General features: G+C 41.3%; 1 protein-coding gene across 7 annotated transcripts in view; it reads right to left on the bottom strand.

The window, feature by feature from the left end:
- frmpd4 (FERM and PDZ domain containing 4) overlaps positions 1-25,704 on the bottom strand; it is a 750,261-nt gene that overhangs the window by 290,479 nt on the left and 434,078 nt on the right. The window lies entirely within an intron of this gene.

Below are 25,704 nucleotides of genomic sequence, written 5' to 3' on the forward strand. Positions count from 1 at the left end.
GAGAGCCAACTCAAATGGCTGAGTGGCCTATTCTGCTCCTGGTTTCCATGTGTCAATACCTGCACTCATTCTATCTTCCGGCAAAGCTCTTTGCAAAATGGAGGTTCTTCCCACCTTGTATGCATTGGATTTTACTAATCCACAAATGGCAGTGAAATATCTCCCAATGAATTCAGTCTTTGCATCACATTGACAACTGAAAATGGTGGAAGTTCCTGTTTACAATCATGACCACTATTGCAATCATGTGTTGATTACTCCTTAAACATCAGACACAGCCATAATGAATGTAACATAGCAAGTTAACTTAGAGAAGGTTCTAGAACTCAGACCACACGCATATGGAAAAGGGAAAGCAAAAGATTCACATGTTGAATCAAACAATTCACACTTAGATGTTGCACATGTACATCAAGCTCACACCCCACATCAGACAATCTACAGCTTATGCTGATTTTATAACTGATATTTTGTCCATTGTTGCAATCCGATCTCCTTGCTGATCTCTACTGACTTCCTTTCCTTGATGTATGATGCAAACCACATTTTGAAAATCCTTTTATAGTTTCATCCCCTCTTTGAAGTCTCCTCCGTTCCCAGGTTTGCGTTCCTTTGCTATTTTCTCTCTTTCCAAACTGTTCATTAGTTCCATTAGATTGGATCAATCTGACAGGGTGAAGTGAAGAAAACTGTAAAGAGTCCAGCAGGAGAGAAAAGGGCATAAATATTGTCAAGCTCTCATAATGTCTGTGGTGTAGTTCTGTGTAACTATAAAATCATGCCAAAGGAATAATCCATTTAAGAAAAAAACAAACTAAGCTTAGTCAGGTGTACGCTGAGATTTTATCTGCTTTATTAAGTTTACAAGCGAATGCAAATACCTGTTCGTTTTCAAAATCTAATGAACACTGATCTTGCTGAATACATTTTAATTGTTGCAATTGTCTACACCCGATCTTCCTTTTGTCTCTAAATCCTTACAGAAGAATGTAATTGAAGATATGGTAGTTTCAAATAGGTTACAGTCCATCGCGCCAGGTTAGAGAAAGATGTCAAATACGCTCATCCATTTCTCCCCAAATTATTCTTTCCAGTATCTGGGACAAAAGTAATAGGAGTTTCAGGTAGCTTGATTCTCCATCAAAATACTTTCATCATGGATTCATGATTAAAAATTAATAATTACTAAAATATTGGAAATTAAATCATTTTATGAACTGATGATGTACTTAATTTTTGTGTAATATATGCCATGTGACTCTTACTAAATATGAATTAATAGCTTTAGCCTGAGGTGAATGATCTGCCTGCAAGCTATTTTTTGTCAGCCAGAAGAGAAACCAGGAGGTTGCCTACACTATTTGTCAGGTATATCCAAAAATATGTACTGTTTTACACTGTTTTACACCATACTATCCCCTTTCCTTTATTAAAAGATACATTTTGCATTTATAAGAACAACAAGTTTATGTATGAGAGTTGATTTTTGCAATAAGTACAAGGAAAGCATATTGAAAAATTGCTCACGTTGTGATGTGCACTCCATCTTGTGGATTTGTTAGGGAAAAAATAAAAAGGCAGATAAAAAGGCCATCTTCCTTAGGACTTGAACTGTGACTGAAAGTAGTCATAAGGCAAGCTCACACTTGCTTCTTGTGCCGGTAAATAGCATTTTTATTAAATTAATGGTGACACTATTAGGGATAGAAAGAGAAACCGGGATTACTACATACGGATAATACTTGCTTCAAGAGAATCACATCTATTTGTAAATCAGTGAATGTTTCAGTGAGCGTAGGCTACCTGAAAATTTGCCGAGTGAGTGTCCCTGATTTATATTTGATTGTGCAGGTTTTTCAACATAATGGACTTAAAAGATCAGAAATTGCAATGTATGGTGAAAATTGCAGCTTACTACATTTACCCTTCCAGACATTGGACAAATATTTCTGTTTAACAGTTACAGACTACTTTTTCAGAACAAATAATCTTCTTTTGGAACAAGCGTCTCCTTTACATTTATTATTATAATTTTTCCTTTCTAAGGGAAAGTGTGGTTGCATTGTATTTTCCATTGTATTCTGAGAACATGAAAGATAAAGGAACTATGGAGAATTTAGATTTAATGGACAATGGTAAGAAGGCTACTCATATCAAGCTATCAGGCATCCACAAAGTCTGTTAATAAAGTGACTCTGAATTGCATTTGTATCATACACAACTAACCAGAATAGTGGAATACAGCTACTTCTCAGAAGACTGCCACCAGACGAAGCTGAATCCACTCACACATTTTTCCCAAGTGCAATAAAGCCGGCTGGCCACTGGAGGCAGAGGAGAGTCATGGTCATGCTCAAAGGCAGGACCTGGGAGCTGTGTGACAGGATTTCTTCATCCTCTTCTTATTTTTGTTTCCTTTCTTACTTTAATCTAAGCCTCGGATAATCTGCTTGTTAAATTTCAGTTACTTCCACCAGCCACTTCTCTCTCTGCTCTCACTTAGCACTTCTTCATAGACTTAAAACATAGGAACTGGAGTAGGCAAATCAGCCTGCAATAGGATTTGGGTTAGGGTTAGAGCCTGTTCCACCATTCAATGGGATCATGGTTGATCTGTGGCATAACTCCATATACCTGCTTTGTAAACAAAAGAAAATATATTTCTAAGATTTAAAATTAGCAAATGATCAAGCATCCACTGCATTTGTGGAAGAAATTTTCAAACATCTACCACCTTTTGTATGTAGAAGTGCTTTCTGAATGGTCGGGCCTAATTCTCATACAATGCCCTCTGGTTCTAGAATGCCAAACCTGTGGAAATAGTTTATCCTTATTTGCTTTGTCATTTCCTGTTAATATCTTGGCAACTTTGATCAGATTACCCCTTTACGAGGGGATTTTCCAGATTGGATAAGGAAATAGTATTTCCATCGGTGGTTAGTCAGTAGCTAGATAGGGTAGAGATTTGTGCTAGTATAGTTGATAAGGTTATCTGAAGGTAGATGAGGAGAAATTTCTTTACATGGTGAGTTATGATGATCTTGAATGAACGGACAGGGTTAAAGAAATAGAATCAAGAGCCACTTTTAAGATGGAATTGGATATATACTTAAAAGGAGTATAATGCAGGATGATGGGAAAGATTAAGACAAAGAGGGGGGAGGAACTGATATCTCGAACAAAAGCTGGCAGAGGGATGATTTATTTTGTGCTGTGTCTTTCTCACTGATATTCATTTAAAATTCTTAGCAATTCAGGCAAATACTGCATAGTAGTTTACAGTAAGCAAAACTTAAGGAGATATACAGCATTATTAACCTCAGCTCATACTGACCTTCAAATACATTTATTTAGTAGTTATAGCATATGTAGGGATTTATATTTTCCTTCTTGGCTGAATGCACTTCCATGATGCCTGTCATTGACTGAAGTTTCTGTGAAAAGTTCACCTTGATTAAAATTGCTGTACATGCCCATGGCATTTCTGCTGAATGGCATTCTAATCAAAATATGCTTTTAATACTGAACAGTTTTGAATGTATTTATTACATAAAAGGGTGAGAGGTGAAGAGGGACAGAATATAAAAAGAATAGTGAGTGACTATTGTTTTTTGAAACCAAGCTGTGAATGTATTTTCTATAAATATAACTACACTTTGAATGGTGTTTCATTCAATACAAGTTATGTATTAGACCCTGCTTCATAAATTTATCATTGCTGGAAATCTGGAGACTGCAATGGTATGACTATTTCCAATTCATACCTCCAAAGAAATCTGAACATTTCATCAAGAAACTGTGATGAAATAATGACCATGACTGATGGGTGGTGGGGAAAGCATATAGTGGAACAGAGAAGAGAAACACATGACACAAAGCATGTAGAAGATAACGAAAGTGAGTAAAAAGAATTTGTTTTTGAATGCAAGTTCACACTTTTAGCTGGAAGTTTTGCTGCAAGGCTCATTACCTGAGATTCCATATTCAAAAATCTTGGGAGAAATTAAACAATATTTTTATGCATACCAAAGGCTTTTCCTGCTTCCTTATCTGGTGCATTGTTAATTTTACCATCTGAAGTTCAAAATCCTGATCCTGTTATCTTAGTCCTTGGGCTAGTGAGCATGTACAAGGTGAGATCTTAAGCCACATATTGCTTTCTATAAACATGCTTATCAGATGGGTCATGGACCAGGCCAGACCCTCTCATAACATTTCAAGAAAGTAGCCTGGACCCTAACTTGGCTAGTTGTTTTAAGCAGGTGTATGGTGAATATTCCAGGAGAGATGCAGCTGGTCCAACCACTTAGATTTTAACAAAACATAATTTATTTACAAGATTACCAAAATGACACACAAATAAAAGAGAACAGAATATAGAATAATTTAACCTATCCATAAACCTAATGGATTGTTCCAACTTAATGATGCTATTCCAAGTTCCTGCAGCAAACCTCATAAATACCTCTTGTGTACTAAAAAAAGGTAAAGTTAAACACAGAGTCTTACAGGGGAGAGAGAGAGAGAGAGAGATTCAGCATGGATCATGCTCTTCCATGTAGCTGTTTCTTTGACCAGCAGCCTCAAACTGACTGACTGCTTTCAGTGAACAGCCAAGATGCTGAAACCAAACCAAACCAAATCAGAAAAAAGCTGATCTGGGAGAACTGGCCACTCCCCTTTCATTGTACGAGTGTTTCTTTTTAAGAACTTGAAAGTCTTTTTCCTGAGGTAGTATCTGTTAGCTATAATCAAACTGGCCCTAAAGCCCATCCAAGCCAGAAGAATCGCTGCTTCAACGACCTCTCTGAAAACAAACAAGGACAAAATAACCTTGCCAAAGGAGCAACATCATCGCAGATGGTAAACACAAGTGCAACATTGTAGAGTAATACTTTGTTCAAAATATTCTGAAGAAGTAAAAACCAAAAGAACTGCAGATGGTGTAAATCAGTCATTGCTTGAAAAGCTCAACAGGCCCTGCAGCATTTGTGGAGAGAAATCAAAGTTAATGTTTTGGGTAGGGAACACAGTTCTAAGGAAGGGTCACTTGACCCAAAACATTAACTCTGATTTCTCTCCACAAATGCTGCTAGACCTGCTGAGCTTTGCCAGCAATTTCGATTTTAGTCTTGTATTACGAACAGGTATTCACTTAACTAGCATCTATGGCAAGTTATCAACTCTGTAGAATATAATGGTAGAGTATATGTGTAAGCATGTTGTTGTGTATCAATATCTCCTATAATCCATCAAGTGACCTACAGGATGCACGTCAGAAATTCACCAAATTTTCGACAGCACTTTCCAGATCTATGACTCCTACAACTTAGAGGAACAAGGACAACAGATACATGGGAAGCGACCACCTGCAAAATCCCATCCAAGCCATTCATCATCCTGCGTTGGAACTACATCACTGAAGCATGAGGCTTCAGTCTTACTGGGGCAATCCTAGAGCTTCTTTCCGAAAAGCACTGGGTCCTTAAACCCCAAGAAGTGCAGTGGTTCAGGAAAGCAGCTTACTATGACCTTCTCAAGGACAGTTAGGGTTGGGCAATAAATGCTGTTCCACCTGCAATGTCCGCAATGCATGAACAAATAATGATACAATGCTATAAAGTGATGATGCGACATGCTTTGCTGTTACCAGTCTGAATTTGTACTTCTAAAAAGGCATTTGAACTTTAAAGAAAATTGGGTATTGAGGTTGATTAGAGAATGAGGCTATGAAGCTAGGCCAAGAAGCTCCAACTATTATATCAACCAGATAAAGATAATGATCAATTGCAGCAGCACTGGAAGGTGCCAGGTGTGGAGAGGGAGTTGGTGGGGAGTGTGGACCTAAAGAGGGTGTTGTGGAGGGAACAGCCCCTACGAAATGCAGATAAGGGTGGGGAGGGAAATGTATTTTTGGTGGTGGGGTCTGACTGTAGGTGCAAAAGTGGTGGAGGATGATGCACTGTTGCCCGCCACTGTAAGACGTGTAAGGTCTGCGCCTGCACCTCCCCCCTCACCTCCTTCCATGGCCCCAAAGCATCATTCCAAATTCTCCAGAGATTTACTTGTACATCCTCCAACCTCATTTATTGTATCCGGTACTCTCAATGTGGTCTTCTCTACATCGGAGAGACTGAGCGCAAATTCATGAAACGGTTCAAGGAAAACATCTCTGGTCCATACGCACCAACCAACCTCACCTTCCTGTGAATATCCACTTCAATTCCACCTCCCACTTCCCTAAGGACATATCCATTCTGGGCCTCCCTCAAAATTGGAGGAGGAACATGTCATCTTCTGCCTCGGGAGCCTACAGCCACATGGCCTCAATATTGAAATTGCCAGTTTCCAAATCTCCCCTCCCCCACCCCATCCCAGGTCCAACCCTCCGACTCGGCACCGCCCTATTGACCTGACCTACCTGTCCAACTTCCTTTCCACTTATCCGCTCCACTCTCCCAGCCAACCTATCACAACCACCTCCTACCTTTGCCCACCTATCACTATCCCACCTACCTTGCCACCAGCCTCACTCCCCTCACTCTATTTATTTCTCAGCCCTCTTTCCCACTCTCCAGTTCTGATGAAGGGCCCTGCCTGAAATGTCGACCCTCCCGCTCCTCAGATGCTGCCTGTTCTGCTGTGCTTTTTCTAGCACCGCACTCTATTTATTTTGACTCTCTAGTATCTGCAGGCCTCACTATCACTGATTATGACCATCCATTAGAAACACATTGACTCCCACAATTACCTGAAATTAATGCCATAAACTCTCTAAGCACTTCAACCCATTTATACAGTTTGTCTCTGTCACAAAAAACTCTGATCAATGCCAACTCTTACAGCGGCGGCAGAAGATGTAGCATTCTACAGGGATTGCTACCTCTGAGATATCTTAGTCCACTCCCAACACATCCCCACAGCACCTTCTCCTGCAATTGGAGAAAGTATACCATCTGTCCACCTACTACCTCCATCCTCAGTATCTAAGGTCCCAGCCATAGCTTCCAGGTGAAGCAGTGATTTTCCCAAACTTCACTCAATCTAGTCTACTGTGTTTGCTGTTCACAATGTGGTCTCCTCTACACTGGGGAGATGGAACACAGACTGGGTGACCGCTTTGCAGAACACCTATATCCTGACGTCAAAAATGATCCTGAACTTCCAGTTGCCTGCCACTTCACCATGCTCCCTGGCCAACATCACTGTCGCCGGCTTGCTGCAATGCTCCAAAGAGGATTAGTGCCAGCTAGGAGAACAGGACCTCATTTTTCGCTTGGGGACCCTGCAGCCTTCAGGACTCAATATCAAGCTCAACAACTTTATAATCTGAACACATTCCTCGAAGTCTTTTACCCACCCCAAACCTTGTTATCACATGGGCTGCTTTCAGCACAGCCAAACCCTTTTCACCTACTGATGGTCCCCCTTAGTAGCCCTTCTTTCTCCCTGGCTTACCATTAACCATCCCTTTGTCTGCCAAACTGCCTTTCCCTCCTTTTGGCTCCACCTCTACCTATTGCTTACTCCTTTACCACCCCCACCCTGCTGAACCTCTCACCACCTGTATTCAGCATATTATTGTCCCTACGTCTGAACCAGGAGGCCCAGGCTCAAGTCCCACCTGCTCCAGAGGTGTGCAACATCTCTGAACAGGCTGACCAGAAAATATCTATATAATCAGCTTTCCTGGCTGCAATCAGTTCCTAAGAAAGATCACTGGACCCAAAACGTTAACTCGGTTTTCTCCCCACAGACCGTACCAGACCTGCTAAGTTGCTCCAGCAACTTCTGTTTTTGTACAAATGCAGGTACACAATCCTCTATCTAACATTTTCACACTAAAATAAAGAAAAATTACCAAACAGCAGACCCAAGTATGAATAGTATGAGTGCTGAGACACAACTGACACCTGCCAGGGTTGGGCTACACCACCATGTCATATCTGAGTGACGAGGGTTGAGTGGGTGTGGAGTGGGTCACTTGTTCACAAACTAAGCAACCTTGTCATGTGGAAAAAAACTTCACAAGAAAAATTTCAGAGTTTGGAGCTTTTCTGATTTTGGAATTTCAGGCAAAAGATTGTGTACCTGTACTAAATGTACTTAAAGCTAAACAGTGTAGAATCTGTCCATGTACAGTTTTCTCAGGTACAGTAACTGTCAGTATTAAGTCACTTCTCATTTCAGGTTTGCTTATTTTTCTGGGACTCTATTAAACATGGTTCCAAACGAGAATCATATTAGAATTGAAATGTTGTCTCCGCCTCTCTTTCTAGAGACGCTATCAGACTTGTTGAGTAATTGCCAGGACATTCCACTTTTATTTCAGGTTTCCAGAGTCCACCGTACTTTGCTTCTTTTTAACATGCATTCACAGCTACTGTTAAAGGAATAGTCTTGCCTGTCCAATTTGATGACAAACTAGATAATCTTCAACAGAGGCAGTTATGCTCATTGTGACTTTTCATAAATCTCTGGTAGAAAGGCTACTTGGTGAACATGGTTATAGTAAATGATGCATTAAATTTACCACTTTATTAGATTTCATTGAACATATATTACACACAATCAATTTTAAAACACAAATATTGGGTTTCTTCAATGGCTCGATTGTCATTTGAAGATGTGAGCTGCATTCAGGACACTGCAGAATCCCCATAACAGCACAATGCAAGGAAATTGAATCTGATGAACAATTACGCTGCACCTGGAACTCTCTGAAATTATCCATTCAAATTCAAGAATTCAGAGGGTTCACTGCAGTTAAGTGAGTAATTAGCCAGGAAGACTAAAAAACCTATTCTAAATTGTGGGAAACTATTAAACTGACCTCCCAACGTACCACCATCACGATCCCACAAGACTCATTACCCCTCTCAAATTCTGACCCAATACTCACCTCGCTCCCCAAGATTCAATATACCCGCTGTCCACTGGAACCACCACCTTACCCGCACCTGGGATCCACCTAACCACTCTCTCAATCTCAACCGAACACATACTCCAACACCCAATTTTGGTCATAGAGTCATGCAGCACAGAATTTGGTCCAACTAGTCCAGGCGGACCATAATCCAAAAGTAAACTAGGTCCACCTGCCTGCACTTGGCCCATATCCCTCCAAACATTTCTTATTCATCCCTCGTTTCTTCAATTTGCTTGTGTTTTCTAATGTGACAAACAGATGCTGAATAGCATGGCTATTTAACTGACATTTACTGCTCCAATTATGACATTAGATTTCTTTTCACTACATTGTGCAGAACAGGCTTAGGCCAATTGAATAATAAATGAAGCTAAACCTCTTTCATTTTAAGACACTTAATAGGTCCCTGCAGCAACCGTCTGTAAGCTCATGGGAAGCTTACTTTGATGAATATCACTCTTCAGCTTTTTGCATTCAAGTCCTGCATTTTATTCTGCCCCTGCTCTCCTTCAGGCATTGTTACATTGATGGGGTATGATTCACTGTGCAGCAGATGTTTTCTGGTAACACATCCATTCATGAAGTTAGCACCGACAATGATTGCTAGCAGGAAGTGGTTGGTAATTGACCCCATTTCTGATGTTGTTCTTAATTAGCCTCCATGCTCAAGTGAGAATTGCTAGGTAAAGCTTCCAACCAGGAACCCCCGTCCATTTTCCTGGCCTACCTCAGAGGTGCTCTGGCTAATAGTGTGCTCGTACAGCTATCCTGGTTCAAATCACCGTGTTATAACATGAATGTTCAGGTAAAGAAAAGAAAAATGTTCAAGACCACCATTACTTAAAGTATTAACACACGCACAAAGGTGGTGGTGGGAGGGTTGTTTTTCAGACTGGAGGCCTGTGACCAGTGGAGTGCCACAAGGATCGGTGCAGGGTCCACTATTTTTCATCATTTATATAAATGATTTGGATGTGAGCATAAGAGGTATAGTTAGTAAGTTTGCAGGTGACACCAAAATTAGAAGTGTAGTGGACAGCGAAGAAGGTTACTTCAGATTACAACAGGATCTTGATCAGATGGGCCTATGGGCTGAGAAGTGGCAGATGGAGTTTAATTTAGATAAATACGAGGTGCTGCATTTTGGGAAAGCAAATCTTAGCAGGACTTATACACTTAATGGTAAGGTCCTCGGGAGTGTTGCTGAACACAGAGACCTTGGAGTGCAGGTTCATAGCTCCTTGAAAGTAGAGTCGCAGGTGGATAGGATAGTGAAGAAGGCGTTTGGTATGCTTTCCTTTTTAGTCAGAGTATTGAGTACAGGATTTGGGAGGTCATGTTGCGGCTGTACAGGATGTTAGTTAGGCCACTTTTGGAATATTGCATGCAATTCTGGTCTCTTTCCTATTGGAAGGATGTTGTGAAACCTGAAAGGGTTCAGAAAAGATTTACAAGGATGTTGTCAGGGTTGGAGGATTTGAGTTATAGGGAGACACTGAACAGTTTGGGGCTGTTTTCCCTGGAGCGTCAGAGGCTGAGGGGTGATCTTATAGAGGTTTATAAAATCGTGAGGGGCATGGATAGGATAAATAGACAAAGTATTTTCTCTGGAGTGAGGAAGTCCAGAACTAGAGGGCATGGGTTTAGGGTGAGAGGGGAAAGATATAAAAGAGACCTAAGGGGCAACATTTTCACGCAGAGGGTGGTACGTGTATGGAATGAGCTGCCAGAGGATGTGGTGGAGGCTGGTACAATTGCAATGTTTAAAAGGCATCAGGATGGTTATATGAATAGGAAGGGTTTGGAGGGATATGGGCCAGGTGCTGGCAGGTGGGACTAGATTGGGTTGGGATATCTGGTCAGCATAGACAGGTTGGACTGAAGATTCTGTTTCCGTGCTGTACGTATCTATGACTCTATGATGTGCTCGGTATTCAGCCTTGGCACGATGGAAGATCGAATGTAATGTGCAAATAGTACATGTTTGGCACTGATTCAAAAGATAAGGCTAAATCACATTGATTACAAAAGAAATGCTTTCATGTGATAAACATAGTTTTCCATCAAAGTCTCAATACATCTGTTCATGATGCTGAAAATTTGTCCAACTATCCTGGCATGTATGTTATTAATACTGTTTAATTCTTTCAAATTGGGACAGCGGAGGGTTTGCTAAGGGAATTACTCTCCTAATCTGCTTTTGATTCTCATTGAACATTTAAATCAAGTAAAAACTAAAAGGCTTGTGAAAGCTTCATCTGGACTCAGTGTATTAAATGAATGTACCAAAATTCTCATTTCATGCACGGACCACCCTCTACATGAAAAACTTACCCCTCAGGTCTTTTTAAATCTTTTCCCTCTTACCTTCAGCCTGTGCCCTCTCGTTCTGGATTCCCCCACCGTTGGAAAAAGACCTTGGCTATTCAGCCTATCCATGCCCCTCATGATTTTATAAACCTCTCTAAAGTCATCATTCAGCCTCTGACACTTCAGGGAAAAAAGTCGCAATCTATTCCGCGTCTCTTTGTAACTCAAATCCTCCAGTCCCAGCAACATACTTATAAATCCTTTCAGCACCATCTCAAGTTTAACAATATCTTTCCGACAGAAGAGTGACCAAAACTGTACGCAGTATTCTAAAAGTGACCTCACCAATGTCTCATACAGCCGCAGTATGACATCCCAATTCCTGTACAAAATGTTCTGACCAATAAAGCTCAGAGGACCAAAGGCCTTCTTCATCATCCTGTCTACCCGTGGCTGCACTTTCAAGGAACTATGCATCTGTACCGCTAGGTCTCGGATGGCAACACTACCCAGGATCACACCATTAACTGCACAGGTTCTGACCTGTTTTGCCTTACCAAAATACATCACCTCACAGTTATCTAAATTAAGTCCACTTGTCACTCCTGGGCCCATTGGCCCATCTGATCAAGATCCCGTTGTACTCTGAGATAACCTTCATTCGTGATGAAGAGCTTATGCTCGAAACGTTGATTCTCCTGCTCCTCGGATGCTGCCCAACCTTTGTGCCATTCCAGTGCCACACATTTTGACTCTGATCTCCAGCATCTGCAGTCCTCACTTTGTCCTAATAACATTCTTCACTGTCCAGTACACCACCTATTTTGGTGTCATCTGCAAACTCACTAACCATACCTCCTATTCACATCAAAATCATTTATATAAATGATGGACAGCAGAGGACCAAGTACCGATCCTTGTGGTCATAGGCCTCCAGTCCAAAAAGCACTCCTTTATCACCAGCCTCAGTCTCCTACCTTCAAGCCAATTTTGTATCCAATTGGCTAGCCCCCCCAGATCCCATGTGATCTAAATCTTATCACCAGTTTGCTATGCAGAACCTTGTCAAACACTTTGCTGAAGTCCATAGAGACATTATTTATCCCTATGTCTTCATCAATTTTCTTTGCCCTATTTTCCTCTGGGCCTATGGTTACTACTACTATTTCCATGTTAAAAGTTGTCAGCTTCAAATTTTTGCCTCTCAAATGCATGTTTTACTATTGATGCTCTTTATTGGGCTCAAGTGATTCAGCAGGTGAAATTAGCTGAGTTACAAAGATACGGAAGTGTTTAAGATATATGCATTCCATACATCAGAGGCAAAAGAGATATCAACATGCTAACTATGCAAATGGTTCACTTTTATACTTGGTTCTATAGTCTAATCCTAATCTTCATTTTTCGAAAGATTCTTTGAGGCTTCCAAGTTCGATTTATTTGCCATCATCTGCAGTATTTTCAATCATTGGATGAGTGGAGCTCCAACAACACTCAAGAACCTTGACACTACTGAGGACAAAGCAGCCCATTGGATTGGCACCATATCCACAAGCATCTTCTCCCTCCACTACTGACACTCTGTACACATTGTTGTTACTACCTACAAGAGATGTACTGCATAAATTCACCAAAGATCCTCAGACAGCACCTTCCAAATGCATGACCACTTCCATCTAGAAGGATAAGGGTAACAGGTGCACGGGAACACCACCATCTTCAGGTTCTCTTCCAAGCCACACACCATCCTGACTTGGAAATTTATCACCATTCTTTTACTGTGGCTGGGTCAAAATCCTGGAATTCCCTTCCTAAGGGCATTGTGGGTCAACCTAAAACAGGTGGACTGCAATTCTTCAAGAAGGCAGCTTACAGTCAAGAGCAACTAGGGATGGGCAATAAATACTGGCTAGCCAGTGACACCCACATCCCACAAATGAATATATCAAAAAATTCCAGAATTATTGGAAGGTTTTCTAAAACTAGATTTCAGAATGAATACTATAATGCCTTCACAATACATTAATGCAGTTTCCTTCATGAATGATTATATGAGTGGCTGACAAGATACTTCTTTTAGTGTCAGTCAGCTGTCTACATTGCTATCTCCACAGCAAACTCTGAAAACTTAAAATATGATTATTATAGTGAAGCTACAATTCCCTGAAATTGCTAGTAATATAAGAATTTATTTAGGTTTTCCATTTCGCAATGACTTTATAGAATGTAAACTCATCCTTTATGTTCTCCCTAATGTCTTCCTAATGTGTCTTTAATTTCTAGCCAACATTTTACAGTGCAAGATGGCAGCAGAATAACAGGGCTGTGTGCAGGCTCCTCTGCTCCTGCCTGCCTTCCTTCCTTCTTTGTTTACTTTGCTTGTGCTCTTATCTTTCACTGTACTTTCCCTTCCTCTTGTGTTTTTTTTTCTGTGGTGGGCTGGTTGGCAGCACCGACACGGTAGCAAGAGAATGTGGAGTGGTGGAAGTGGCTTCTCCTGGCGATGGGAGATGGCAGCAGCGAGCTCGTCCTCCTGGCGGTTGGGTCTGGAGGCCGCAAAGCTCTCCCAGCGATCGGGGACAATGGCCCCGGCGGCAGCAAGGAGACATCTACAGCTGAAGCAGGACTTGTGACCTGGTGGCGGCCTGGCTTGGCCACAGAGCCAAAGACACATGGCTGCAGGGCAGGTGTGAGTTCAGTGGCATCAGCGAAGTGGGCCCAGCGGCGAACATTATGGCGCCTAAAGTGGGGAAAATCCTACATTGGTGAGTCTAGTGCAGGCATGGTGAGGCAGTGAAGGTCTCCCTGGAGGATAGGTGCCAGGATGGACTGGATTGGAAAGACTGACATTCTGAACTTTTCACTCCTATAATTTTCTAATTTACTCCCGTGACTTATAATATGGGACTATTTATTTATTTACCTTCTTAATTTTTTTTTTAGTTCTTAAGAATTTGATCTATAGAAGTATCTGTACCTCAGTAGCTTTGTACCTAACATGATGCTGTAATGCAGTGACTGTAAACTTTTTACTGTACTCACTTACGTGACAATAAAGCTAATTCAACTCAATTCAATTCAATTTTCCTCTTGAAAAATAACTTGCAGATATTCAATGAGCCGTTTTTATTTTTTGTCTGAATCCTACAGGCAATTTGGAAGGTGGGATCAGATTCACAAAAATGTAGAACTTCATTTTCTAAAGCCAAGCTAGTTGAAAATCCAGCTCGTAAAATAGATTCAATTGCATTATTGAGACACCCAGGAAGCATTTTTTCCTCAAAGCTGAGAGAGATTACTGGTTATGAGCAGATCCACAGCCATTTATTATTCGGAGCAGTTTTGGCACAGACGGTATTAAACACATATGATTGGCAATGGATCGCCATGCGGATGTCAAGAGTCAAAGTTGTTAATTCACCCTTAATGCATTTGGTAAAAGGACATAAGTGACCAATTGAAATTATTTGCATTCCAATATTAATTTAAATTGCCTATCTAATGGCAGACTCTTGTCGAGTGCCTACCACAACCTTCCTGTGCTAGCTTTCCTTCATCAATCTTGTATCTGCTGTGTTATGAATTGAACTTTGTTATGTAATTTTCTGTGGATAACCTTTTTGTTTATCAAACCAGTGTCTATAGGCAGATTTTAATGCACTCTCACTTTCACCGCTAGATGGAATCTCATGGATTTGTTATTCTCATTCTACTAACTTTTATGCTTTCAACATGTCTAAGTGTAAACATAATAGTCTGCGGTTTGAATAATATTTTGAAGGAGCATCCAATCCACCTCAACATTGGTACTATCCAAAGGTAAACTGAAGTTAGATAGGATTTCAATCATCTGTTGACGTTTACAGCTTGGATTTTCCTCCAATCATTAAGAAAGTCAAGGCTGCTACAAGATCGATGGTGACTAGCAAAACATCAAGATCTAATGGCTTTCCAGAAACAATTGACAAGGCTGAACAAAGAGCTCTTACTACACAGATCTCTCTACTACAAGGCATTCTACCTGATGTGGAAAGCCCTGCAAGGACTGGAACAATTATCACCAACTGACCCTTGTTATGGGGATTGTGAGACAAAACAGGTGGATTCTTGACCCACAAATCAGTGAGCACATGGGGAGGATATTCCAAGACACCATGCAACCCAAAACATGATTTGCATACTTTCCTTCTCATCTCACCATCTCCCTTTCCCATCATTCAGACAAAGCGATTCCAGGCATGATGAAGCTTGGCAAACAGGTTTTCACCATTTTTAATTATTGATCATCCTCCCAGTTATTAATACCAATGCAAGGAGAGCTTCGGTATGTCCTTGTGGCGTGTCCTTGTCCTTTACTGGAACTCTTCCTATTTGAGAGTTGAGGAAACAGATCCTTGCAAAGCTTTTCATCCATTCAGATACAGCATCTATTATTGCAAATGATGTAACTATCTTCAAGACACATCAGAACCAAAACTAGAGGTCTAACTCTGATAACCATCGAGTATTCTATATTGACAATATCGGCAAGAATCTCTGCAAGGTTTTCTTTCATTGTTAATTCCTGAACATAGTGAAGGAGGCTTGTGGGATTACGATGCAGCTTCAGGACTAAGTCAATGGACCAAAGACATAGTATCTAATGCTCGCCAAATTCAGAGAAGTTAGCTACAATTAAGGCTGATATATTAAAGCATTTCTTAACTTAACCAAAACCTCTCAACTCCATGAATTAGTCTAAACTTTGAATCTTGATGTCTGGCTTTGTTTTTGTTGGTTCTGTAACAACTCCATGTTTGGTTGTGGCACAAAGTGTATTGAAATATTGAAGCATTTGCTGTTTTGAATGATGTGATGTAAAGATTCATATAGGGTGCAGGCCTATTTGTACTCATATCTGACCATGCTAAATGATACAATGAGGACCTTCAGATAGACACAGCCATAACTCTACACTCCTGTGGAGGGAATAAGTTTTAGATGAATGCATGTTGCATCTTTCTTAATCTTGAAAGCAAAATTTGATTAATCATCAAGGGAAAATCACTTGTTTACTGAAAACCTAATTTGTGGCTATTTTAAAAGGGCAAAATAGATTTGCTCACTTGTGTAGTCCAATAATTGTCACAAGTCCAATAACAATGGTACCTAGAAGACAACAGATGCAAATTGCTCTAAATACCAATGCTTTTCTCTGTTGGCATATATAAAAAGGAATCAATCCAAAGGAATCTAATTAATCTAAGGATCCTAAGGGTACACCACCCATGGCTAACGAACAAAGTTAAAGATCATTTCAAATAGAAAGAAAAACACGTAATTCTGCAAAGATGAAAAGTCAGAATATTAAAAAAAGACTAAAATATAACTAAGCAAGGGAGAAAGCTAACTAGAAATAAATACAGATAATAACATTCTCTACAAGTAATTAAAAAGCAAAAGAATCAGAAAGAGAGCAGTGAGCGTCTAGAGACTGAGTCCAGGAAATTATTAATGGGATATATGTAAATAGCAAATGAATTGAACAAATATTTTTGCATCTGTCTTCACCATCAGCGAAACAAATAATATTGCAGAAATAATTACCAATCAGAATGTGAAAGTGAGTGTGGAACACTGAATAATTGTAACTGCTAGAGAAAGACACATAATAAATTATTTTAACCAAAATCTAATCATTTCCTGGCCTTGATGGATTTCATTTTAAGGTCTTAAATCATATTGCTTCTAGGATAATAAAAATGTAGTTTTTAAACTTCAAAAACATCCCTAGATCTTGGAAAGGTCCCATCAGGTTGGAAAACAGAAAATGTGACTCCTCTATTCAGGATATGAAGGAGGCATAATGAAGGAAACTGGACTGGTTAGCCTAATATTTATCATAGGGGAAAATGTTGGTATGTTTATGTTGGAGCAATGTGAAAACCTTATTGCAGTCAGGAAAGTCCATACGGTGGTGTGAAAGGGAAATTATATTTACTATAGTTCTTTTAGGTAGTAGCAAACAAAATAAAAGGAAACCACTTGATGTACGTATTTGGATTTCTGGAAGTCATTTGACAAAGTCCCACATCAAAGAGTATTGTGCAAAGTAAGAACTCATGGGACAAGTGGTAATGTAGGATGCAGGATTGGTTGTCTAATGATACGGAGAGTGGGCATAAAAGCATCATTTTCCTCAGCGAGTTGTAACAAGCAGTGTATCCCAGGGGTCATTATTGGGACCTCAGTTATTTACAATCTAGATCAAAGACTTAGATGAAGGAACAGAATATAATGTCAGGTTTAATTAATGACACAAGGTTAGAAGGATGCAAAGTTGGGAAGGGGATATAGGGAACCTGCAAAGGAATGCAGATAGGTTGTGGAAAGATGTAAACTTGTTTACTTTGGCAGAAAGAACAGACGGCACGGTGGCACAGTGGTTAGCATTGCTGCCTCACAGCGCCAGAGACCCGGGTTCAATTCCCACCTGTCTGTGTGCAGTTTGCATGTTCTCCCCATGCATGTCTGCATGGGTTTTCTCCAGATGCTCCGGTTTCCTCCCACAATCCAAAAATGTGCAGATTAGGTGAACTGGCCATGCTAAATTGCCTATAGTGTTAGGTGTAGGGGAATGGGTCTAGGTGGGTTGCTCTTCGGAGGGTTGGTTTGAAAGGGAGAGGGTAGAATCAGAAGTGACAATATTTCAGTTGAATAAGGGGAACTATGGAGCTATGAGGGAGGAGCTGTTCAAAGTTCAATGGCGCAATACCCTAGCAGGGATGGCAGTGGAACAACAATAGCAGGTATTTCTGGGTATAATGCAGAAGGTGCAGGATCAATTCATTCCAAAAAGGAAGAAAGATCCTAAGGAGAGGCAGGGGTGGCCGTGGCTGACGAGTGAAGTTAAGGACCATATGAAGACAAAAGGGAAGAAGTATAATATAGTAAAGATGAGTGGGAAATCGGAGGATTGGGAAGCTTTTAAAGAACAACAGAGGATAACTAAAAAGGAAAAACGCAAAGAAAAATTGAGGTATGAAGGTAAACTGGCCAAAAATATAAAGGAGGATAGTAAAGGCTTTTTTAGGTATGTGAAAAGAAAAAAAAATGGCTAAGACTAAAATTGGGACATTGAAGACAGAAACGGATGAATTTATTACGGGGAACAAAGAAATGGCAGAAGAGTTGAATTGGTACTTTAGATCTGTCTTCACTGAGGAAGACCCAGCAATCTCCCAGATGTAATAGTGGCTGAAGGACCTGAACTGAAGGAAATTTATATTAGGCAGGAAATGGTGTTGGAGAGACTGTTGGTCTGAAGGCTGATAAGTCCCTGGGACTTGACGGTCTGCATCCCAGGATACTGAAGGAGATGGCTCTAGAAATCGTGGATGCATTGGTGATCATTTTCAAATGTTCGATAGATTCAGGATCAGTTCCTGCGGATTGGAGGGTGGCTAATGTTGTCCCACTTTTTAAGAAAGGAGGGAGAGAGAAAACAGAATTATAGACCAGTTAGTCTGACCTCAGTGGTGCGAAAAATGCTGGAGTCAATTATAAAGGACAAAATTACAACACATCTGGAGTGCAGTAACAGGATAGGCCAGAGTCAGCTTGGATTTATGAAGGGAAAATCATGCTTGACTAATCTTCTGGAATTTTTTGAGGATGTAACTCTGAAGATGGAAAAGGGAGATTCAGTGGATGTAGTGTACCTGGACTTTCAGAAAGCCTTTGATAAAATTCCACATAGGAGGTTAGCGAGCAAAATTAGGGCACATGGTATTGGGGGCAAAGTACTGACATGGATTGAAAATTGGTTGGCTGACAGGAAGCAAAGAGTAGTGATAAACGGCTCCATTTCGGAATGGCAGGCGGTGACCAGTGGGGTACCACAGGGATCAGTGCTGGGACCGCAGCTTTTTACAATGTACATTAATGATATAGATGAAGGTATTAAAAGTAATATTAGCAAATTTGCTGATGACATAAAGCTGGGTGGCAGGGTGAAATGTGAGGAGGATGTTAGGAGATTACAGGGTGACCTGGACAGGTTAGGTGAGTGGACAGATGCATGGCAGATGCCGTTAATGTGGATAAATGTGTGGTTATACACTTTGGTGGCAAGAATAAGAAGGCAGATTACTACTTAATGGAGTTAAGTTAGGTAAACAGGCAGTACAACGAGATCTAGGTGTTCCTGTACATCAGTCAATGAAAGCAAGCATGTAGGTACAGCAGGTAGTGAAGAAAGCTAATGGCATGCTGGCCTTCATAACAAGAGGAATTGAGTATAGAAGCAAAGAGGTCCTTCTGCAGCTGTACAGGGCCCTGGTGAGACCACACCTGGAATACTGTGCGCTGTTTTGGTCTCCAAATTTGAGGAAAGACATTCTGGCTATTGAGGGAGTGCAGCGTAGGTTCACAAGGTCAATTCCCGGAATGGCAGGACTATCTTACACTGAAAGAATGGAGCGACTGGGCTTGTATATGCTTGAGTTTAGAAGGCTGAGAGGGGATCTGATTGAGATGTATAAAATTATTAAAGGATTGGACACTCTGGAGGCAGGAAGCATTTTTCCGCTGATGGGTGAGTCCCGAACCAGAGGACACAGTTTAAAAATAAGGCGTAGGCCACTTAGAACAGAGTTGAGGAGAAACTTCTTCACCCAGAGAGTGGTGGGTGTATGGAGTGCTCTGCCCCAGACGGCTGTGGAGGCCAAGTCTCTGGATACTTTCAAGAAGGAGTTGGATAGAGCTCTTAAGGATAGTGGAATCAAGGGTTATGGGGATAAGGCAGGAACAGGATACTGATTGAGGATGATTAGCTATGATCATAATGAATGGTGGTGCTGGCTCGAAGGGCAGAATGGCCTACTCCTGAAGAAGGGCTGATGCCCGAAACGTCGATTCTCCTGTTCCTTGGATGCTGCCTGACCTACTGCGCTTTTCCAGCAACACATTTTCAGCGCTACTCCTGTCTATTGTCTATTGACTTGTTGGGTTGAAGGGCCTGTTTCCACACTGTAAGTAATCTAACCTAATCTAATAAGTACCCTGGTACATTACCATAAATAATCATTGTGCAGATTCAGCAAGAAATTAGGAAGAGAAATTGAATGTTTGTCATTTACTGCATTAACTGAAAAGAAGGATGTATTACTACAGATCCATTTAGGTGAGGCCACACCTGAAGCACTAAGTACAGCTTTTGTCTTCTTACTTAGGAATTTATCTAAATGCGGTGAAGCAGTTCAGAAAGATTCACTTCAGTGATAGCTGGGAGAAGGAAGTTATCATAGGGGGCACAACTGGGAGCCCCCATCATGGACAGTCAGAGAGTCATAGAGATGTACCACATGGAAACATACCCTTCGGTCCAACCCATCCATGCCCTCCAGATATCCCAACCCAATCTAGTCCCACCTGCCAGCACCTGGCCCATATCCCTCCAAACCCTTCCTATTCATATACCCATCCAAATACCTCTTAAATGGCGCAACTGAACCAATCTTTGTGCCGCCCAACCTAGCCTCCAAAACCTGCATCCCCAACTCTTTGTCCGCACCATAGGATGCCTGGTCCCTCCTATCCCCCAAAACGCCCACTCCTCCCACACTATTGGGACAGCAAGAGCTGTAGTGCAATCAGCTTGTGAGGGTGGGGCATCCTCCCACAGAGGGGTGAAATTCCAACGCCCATCTTGTTTGGGACATCTACAGCATATTACTGCTGCGGGTCGGCCATATTTAAAGTCGGTTGGTCGTAAACGGGCTTTTCTAATGCCGGAGGGATGGGGAAATAAGTAATAGGCCTCCTTGCGATAAATTCTTTGTAATTGAATGGTGAGACGAATGTGCGCCACGTTATTTCCTCCTGCTGGCAACTGTGGGCTCATTGACTCCATTCCATCTCCCCAGCTGTTTTCTCAGGCTGAGCCAGATTGTGCAATGTCTTGGAGCACTATTTTCTCCCCAGCTGCAAACCCCTCATGCTATCCACCAGGAAGACCACCTCTGCTCCATACTAACATCCTGCTGGAACGCTTAAATTTTCAAATTAAACTTCCTTGCCAGCCCAAAGGCAGCCACTCACCTCTGACATTTTGCAAACAGAGCCAACCTACACATCCTTCCTTAAATGATGCACTTCTGTCAGCTTTGCAATTAGGAGTGGCAGCATGTGATTGACCATGATCATAATCCACGCATGTGTGACTTTCAATGCGGGCCACGACAATAGGTGGAGGAAGCACCATTCTCGTCATCTCAGCATGGAATAAATGTGTGACTTATTTAAATGTCCTTTTGCTTTCAATGTTTTTGCATGACCATGCATGTTCAGAAATGTAAAGGAGAGACCTTGTGTGGGCCTGTGGACTTTCAAATTGTTATGCAGTTGCATGGTTTACAGGGAACATTGACAGGAACTGTGGCTTTCCTCCTTAACTAGGGAATTTAACCCAATTATCAAATCCCTTTTATCACAGGATTGAAAAGAGCAAGGATCAAGGACTTTTCTGGGGTCCCACTGATCTATATGACCTAATAATAACAACATTGGGGATGCACAATGGGGAAGTTTGGAGAAGTTCAAAGTCTTCATAGAGTTACAGAACCTGAGACTAGAGAGAGAGGGTGAAGGCAGAGACTATGGAAATATTTAAACACAAGGATGAGAACGTTCAAATAGAGACATTATAGGAGTGGAAGCTAATACAGGTCAGTGAGTAATAGAGGGATATGTGAATGGGATTTGTTGCAAGTTACAAATGGCCATGTTTTGAATAAACTCAAGTTTGTGGTGGTTGGAAGACAGCAGGCCCACTAGAATTGTATCAGAATATCAAGGAGAAGCAACAAAACCATGGAATAGGGGTTCATTAGCAGGTCAGTTCAGGGAGCAGTCAGTGATGTCACAGAAACGAAATGATGTGGTCAGGAGCTCATCTTGAGTTAAACATGTCACCAAGTTTGAAAAGTGTGTGGCCTCAGACAGGTTGTAAGGAAGAGGGAAGAGTCAGTGTGAGGGAACAGGCTTTGTGGAATGGACTGAAGACATCGGATTTGGACTTTTGACTATTTAATTCAATAAAATTTCTCTTTATCCAGCACTGGATATCCTTTACACCTTCTGCTTAAGTGATGGCCACTACACTCAACCTTGCCCTCTGACTTTCTTGAAGTTCTGTTGCTGTCTTCTGCTATGAAAATTGATGCAAAGTACCTATACAGTTGCTCCACCATTTTTTGTTGCCCAATATTACTTTACCATTCTTATTTTACAGTGGTCCAATGACCACTCTTGCCTCTCTCCTCTTTTAGGTATTTAAAACACTCTTGCAATCTTCTTTTATATTATGAGCTAGCTTACCTTCACATTACTTCTTCTCTTCCTTTTGGTCATCGTCCACTGGTTTTTAATTGTTTCTCAACCCTCTGGCTTACACGAACCTTCACAACACTGTATGCTTTTCCTTTTTTCTTTATGCTGCCCCTAACTTCCTTTGTCCGCCATGATTGCCTCGTCCTCCACCCGAGTGTGTTTCTTCTTCCTTGGGATAAATTTCTGCTGTGCCTCCCAAATTACCCCCAGAAACTCCTGCTGTTGCTGCTCCACTTCCAGTCAACTCTGGCCAGCTCCTCCCTTATGTCTTTGTAGTGACATTTACTCAATTGTAATACCATTGTATCTGATCACAGCTTCTCCCCCTCAGACTGTAGAGGGAATTCAATCATAGTACGGTCACTGCCCCAGAAAGGTCCTGCACCTCAAGCTTCCTAATCCAATCAGCCTCATTACACCTCGTAAAATCGAGAAATTCCCTTGTGGGCTCTATCACAAGCTGTTGCTATGATCTTGTTGAAATGCGGAGGAGGTAAATAATGCCAAATGCCCTGTGAGAACTTTTGTTTCTTATGTCTTTATGACAATGGTAACAGCCATGAAAGAAAAGTCCATGTTGCAGTCTGTCAGTTTTTTTTTTCAGTTATAGAGTCATAGAGATGTACAGAATGAAACAGACCCTTCGGTCCAAATCGTCCATGCCGACCAGATATCCCAACCCAATCTAGTCCCACATTCCAGCTCCCAGCTCATATCCCTCCAAACCCTTTCCTATTCATGTACCCATCCAAATGCCTCTTAAATGTTGCAATTGTACCAGCCTCTACCACATCCTCTGGCAGCTCATTCCATACACGTACCACCCTCTGTGTGAAAAAGTTGCCCCTTAGGTCTCTTTTATATCTTTCCCCTCTCACCTAATACCTATGCCCTCTAGTTGTGGACACCCCGACCCCAGGGAAAATATTGCCTATTTACCCTATCTATGTCCCTCATAATTTTGTAAACCTCTTTCAGGTCACCCCTCAGCCTCCAACACTCCAGGGAAAACAGCCCCAGCCTGTTCAGCCTCTCCCTATAGCTCAAATCCTCCAACCCTGGCAACATCCTTGTAAATCTTTTCCGAACTCTTTCAAGTTTCACAACACCTTTCCGATAGGACGGAGTCCAGAATTGCTCAAAATATTCCAACAGTGGCCTAACCGATGTCCTGTCCAGCCACATATTGACCTCCCAACTCCTGTACTCGATACTCTGACCAAGAAAGGAAAGCATACCAAACGCCGCCTTCACTATCCTATCTACCTACCACTCCATTTTCAAGGAGCTATGCATCTGCATTCCAAGCTCTCTTTGTTCAGCAACACTGCCTAGGATCTTACCATTAAGTGTATACGTCCTGCTAAGATTTGCTTTCCAAAAATGCAGCACCTCGTATTTATCTAAATTAAACTCCATCTGCCACTTCTCAGCCCATAGGCCCATCTGATCAAGATCCCGTTGTAATCTGAAGTAACCTTCTTCGCTGTCCACTACACTTCTAATTTTGGTGTTACCTGCAAACTTACTAACTATACCTCTTATGCTCACATCCAAATCATTTATATAAATGATGAAAAATAGTGGACCCTGCACCGATCCTTGTGGCACTCCACTGGTCACAGGCCTCCAGTCTGAAAAACAACCCTCCACCACCACCCTCTGTCTTCTACCTTTGAGCCAGTTCTCCCTGTATTCCATGAGATCTAACCTTCCTAACCAGTCTCCCATGGGGAACCTTGTCAAACACCTTACTGAAGTCCATATAGATCACATCTACCACTCTGGCCTTATCAATCCTCTTAGTTACTTCCTCAAAAAACTCAGTCAAGTTTGTGAGACATGATTTCCAACGCACAAAACCATGTTGACTATCCCTAATCAGTCCTTGCCTTTCCAAATACATGTACATCCTGTCCCTCAGGATTCCCTCCAACAACTTGCCCACCACAGAGGTCAGGCTCACTGGTCTATAGTTCCCTGGCTTGTTCTTACCACCCTTCTTAAACAGTGGCACTTTCACCTCACCTGTGACTATTGATGACACAAATATCTCAGCAAGAGGCCGAGCAATCACTTCTCTATCTTCCCCCAGAGTTCTAGGAGCCACCTGATCAGGTCCTGGGGATTTATCCACTTTTATGCATTTCAAGACATCCAGCACTTCCTCCTCTGTAATATGGACATTTTGCAAGCTGTCACCATCTATTTCCCTACAGTCGATCTCTTTTGTATCCTTTTCCACAGTAAATATTGATGCAAAATACTCATTTAGTATCTCCATTTTCTGTGGCTCCTCACAAAGGCTGCCTTGCTGATCTTTGAGAGGCCCTATTCTCTCCCTAGTTACCCTTTTGTCCTTAATATATTTGTAAAAACCCTTTGGATTCTCCTTAATTCTATTTGCCAAAGCTATCTCATGTCCCCTTTTTTGCCCTCCTGATCTCCCTCATAAGTATACTCCTACTTCCTTTATACTCTTCTAAGAATTCACTCGATCTATCCTGTCTATACCTTACATATGCTTCCTTCTTTTTCTTAACCAAACCCTCAATTTCTTTCGTCATCCAGCATTCCCTATACCTACCAGCCTCCCCTTTCACCCTGACAGGAATATACTTTCTCTGGATTCTCGTTAACTCATTTCTGAAGGCTTCCCACTTTTCAGCCGTCCCTTTACCTGCGAACATCTGCCCTCAATCAGCTTTCGAAAGTTCTTGCATAATACCTTGAAATTTAAGTATCCTAATACTTAAAACTATTTTCCAGTTCTCCAAAGGAAAAGTATAAAGTGAAGCAACAAAGACAACAATGGATAGTGTAACTCATCCCTAACAGTGGACGAAGTGACAGTTGACATAGAATCTCCAACTCAATCAAGCTTCTGTGCAAGAACCATCAACAGATAAAATCAGCAATTTTTAGGACAGTTCCTTGATGGTTAAAAAATGGATTAACATATTTTATCTTTTCTGCTTAAGGAATAGAGACTGTGATCAAACAAAACATCCGACCTCATCTCAAAGATTTGTTCTAAATCCAAACCACCAATAAACAAATCGCCTTTCCACAACTCAAAGCAAACTTAATTATAG

Source organism: Chiloscyllium punctatum, chromosome 15 (genome assembly GCF_047496795.1).
Source record: "Chiloscyllium punctatum isolate Juve2018m chromosome 15, sChiPun1.3, whole genome shotgun sequence".
Taxonomy (NCBI): domain Eukaryota; kingdom Metazoa; phylum Chordata; class Chondrichthyes; order Orectolobiformes; family Hemiscylliidae; genus Chiloscyllium; species Chiloscyllium punctatum.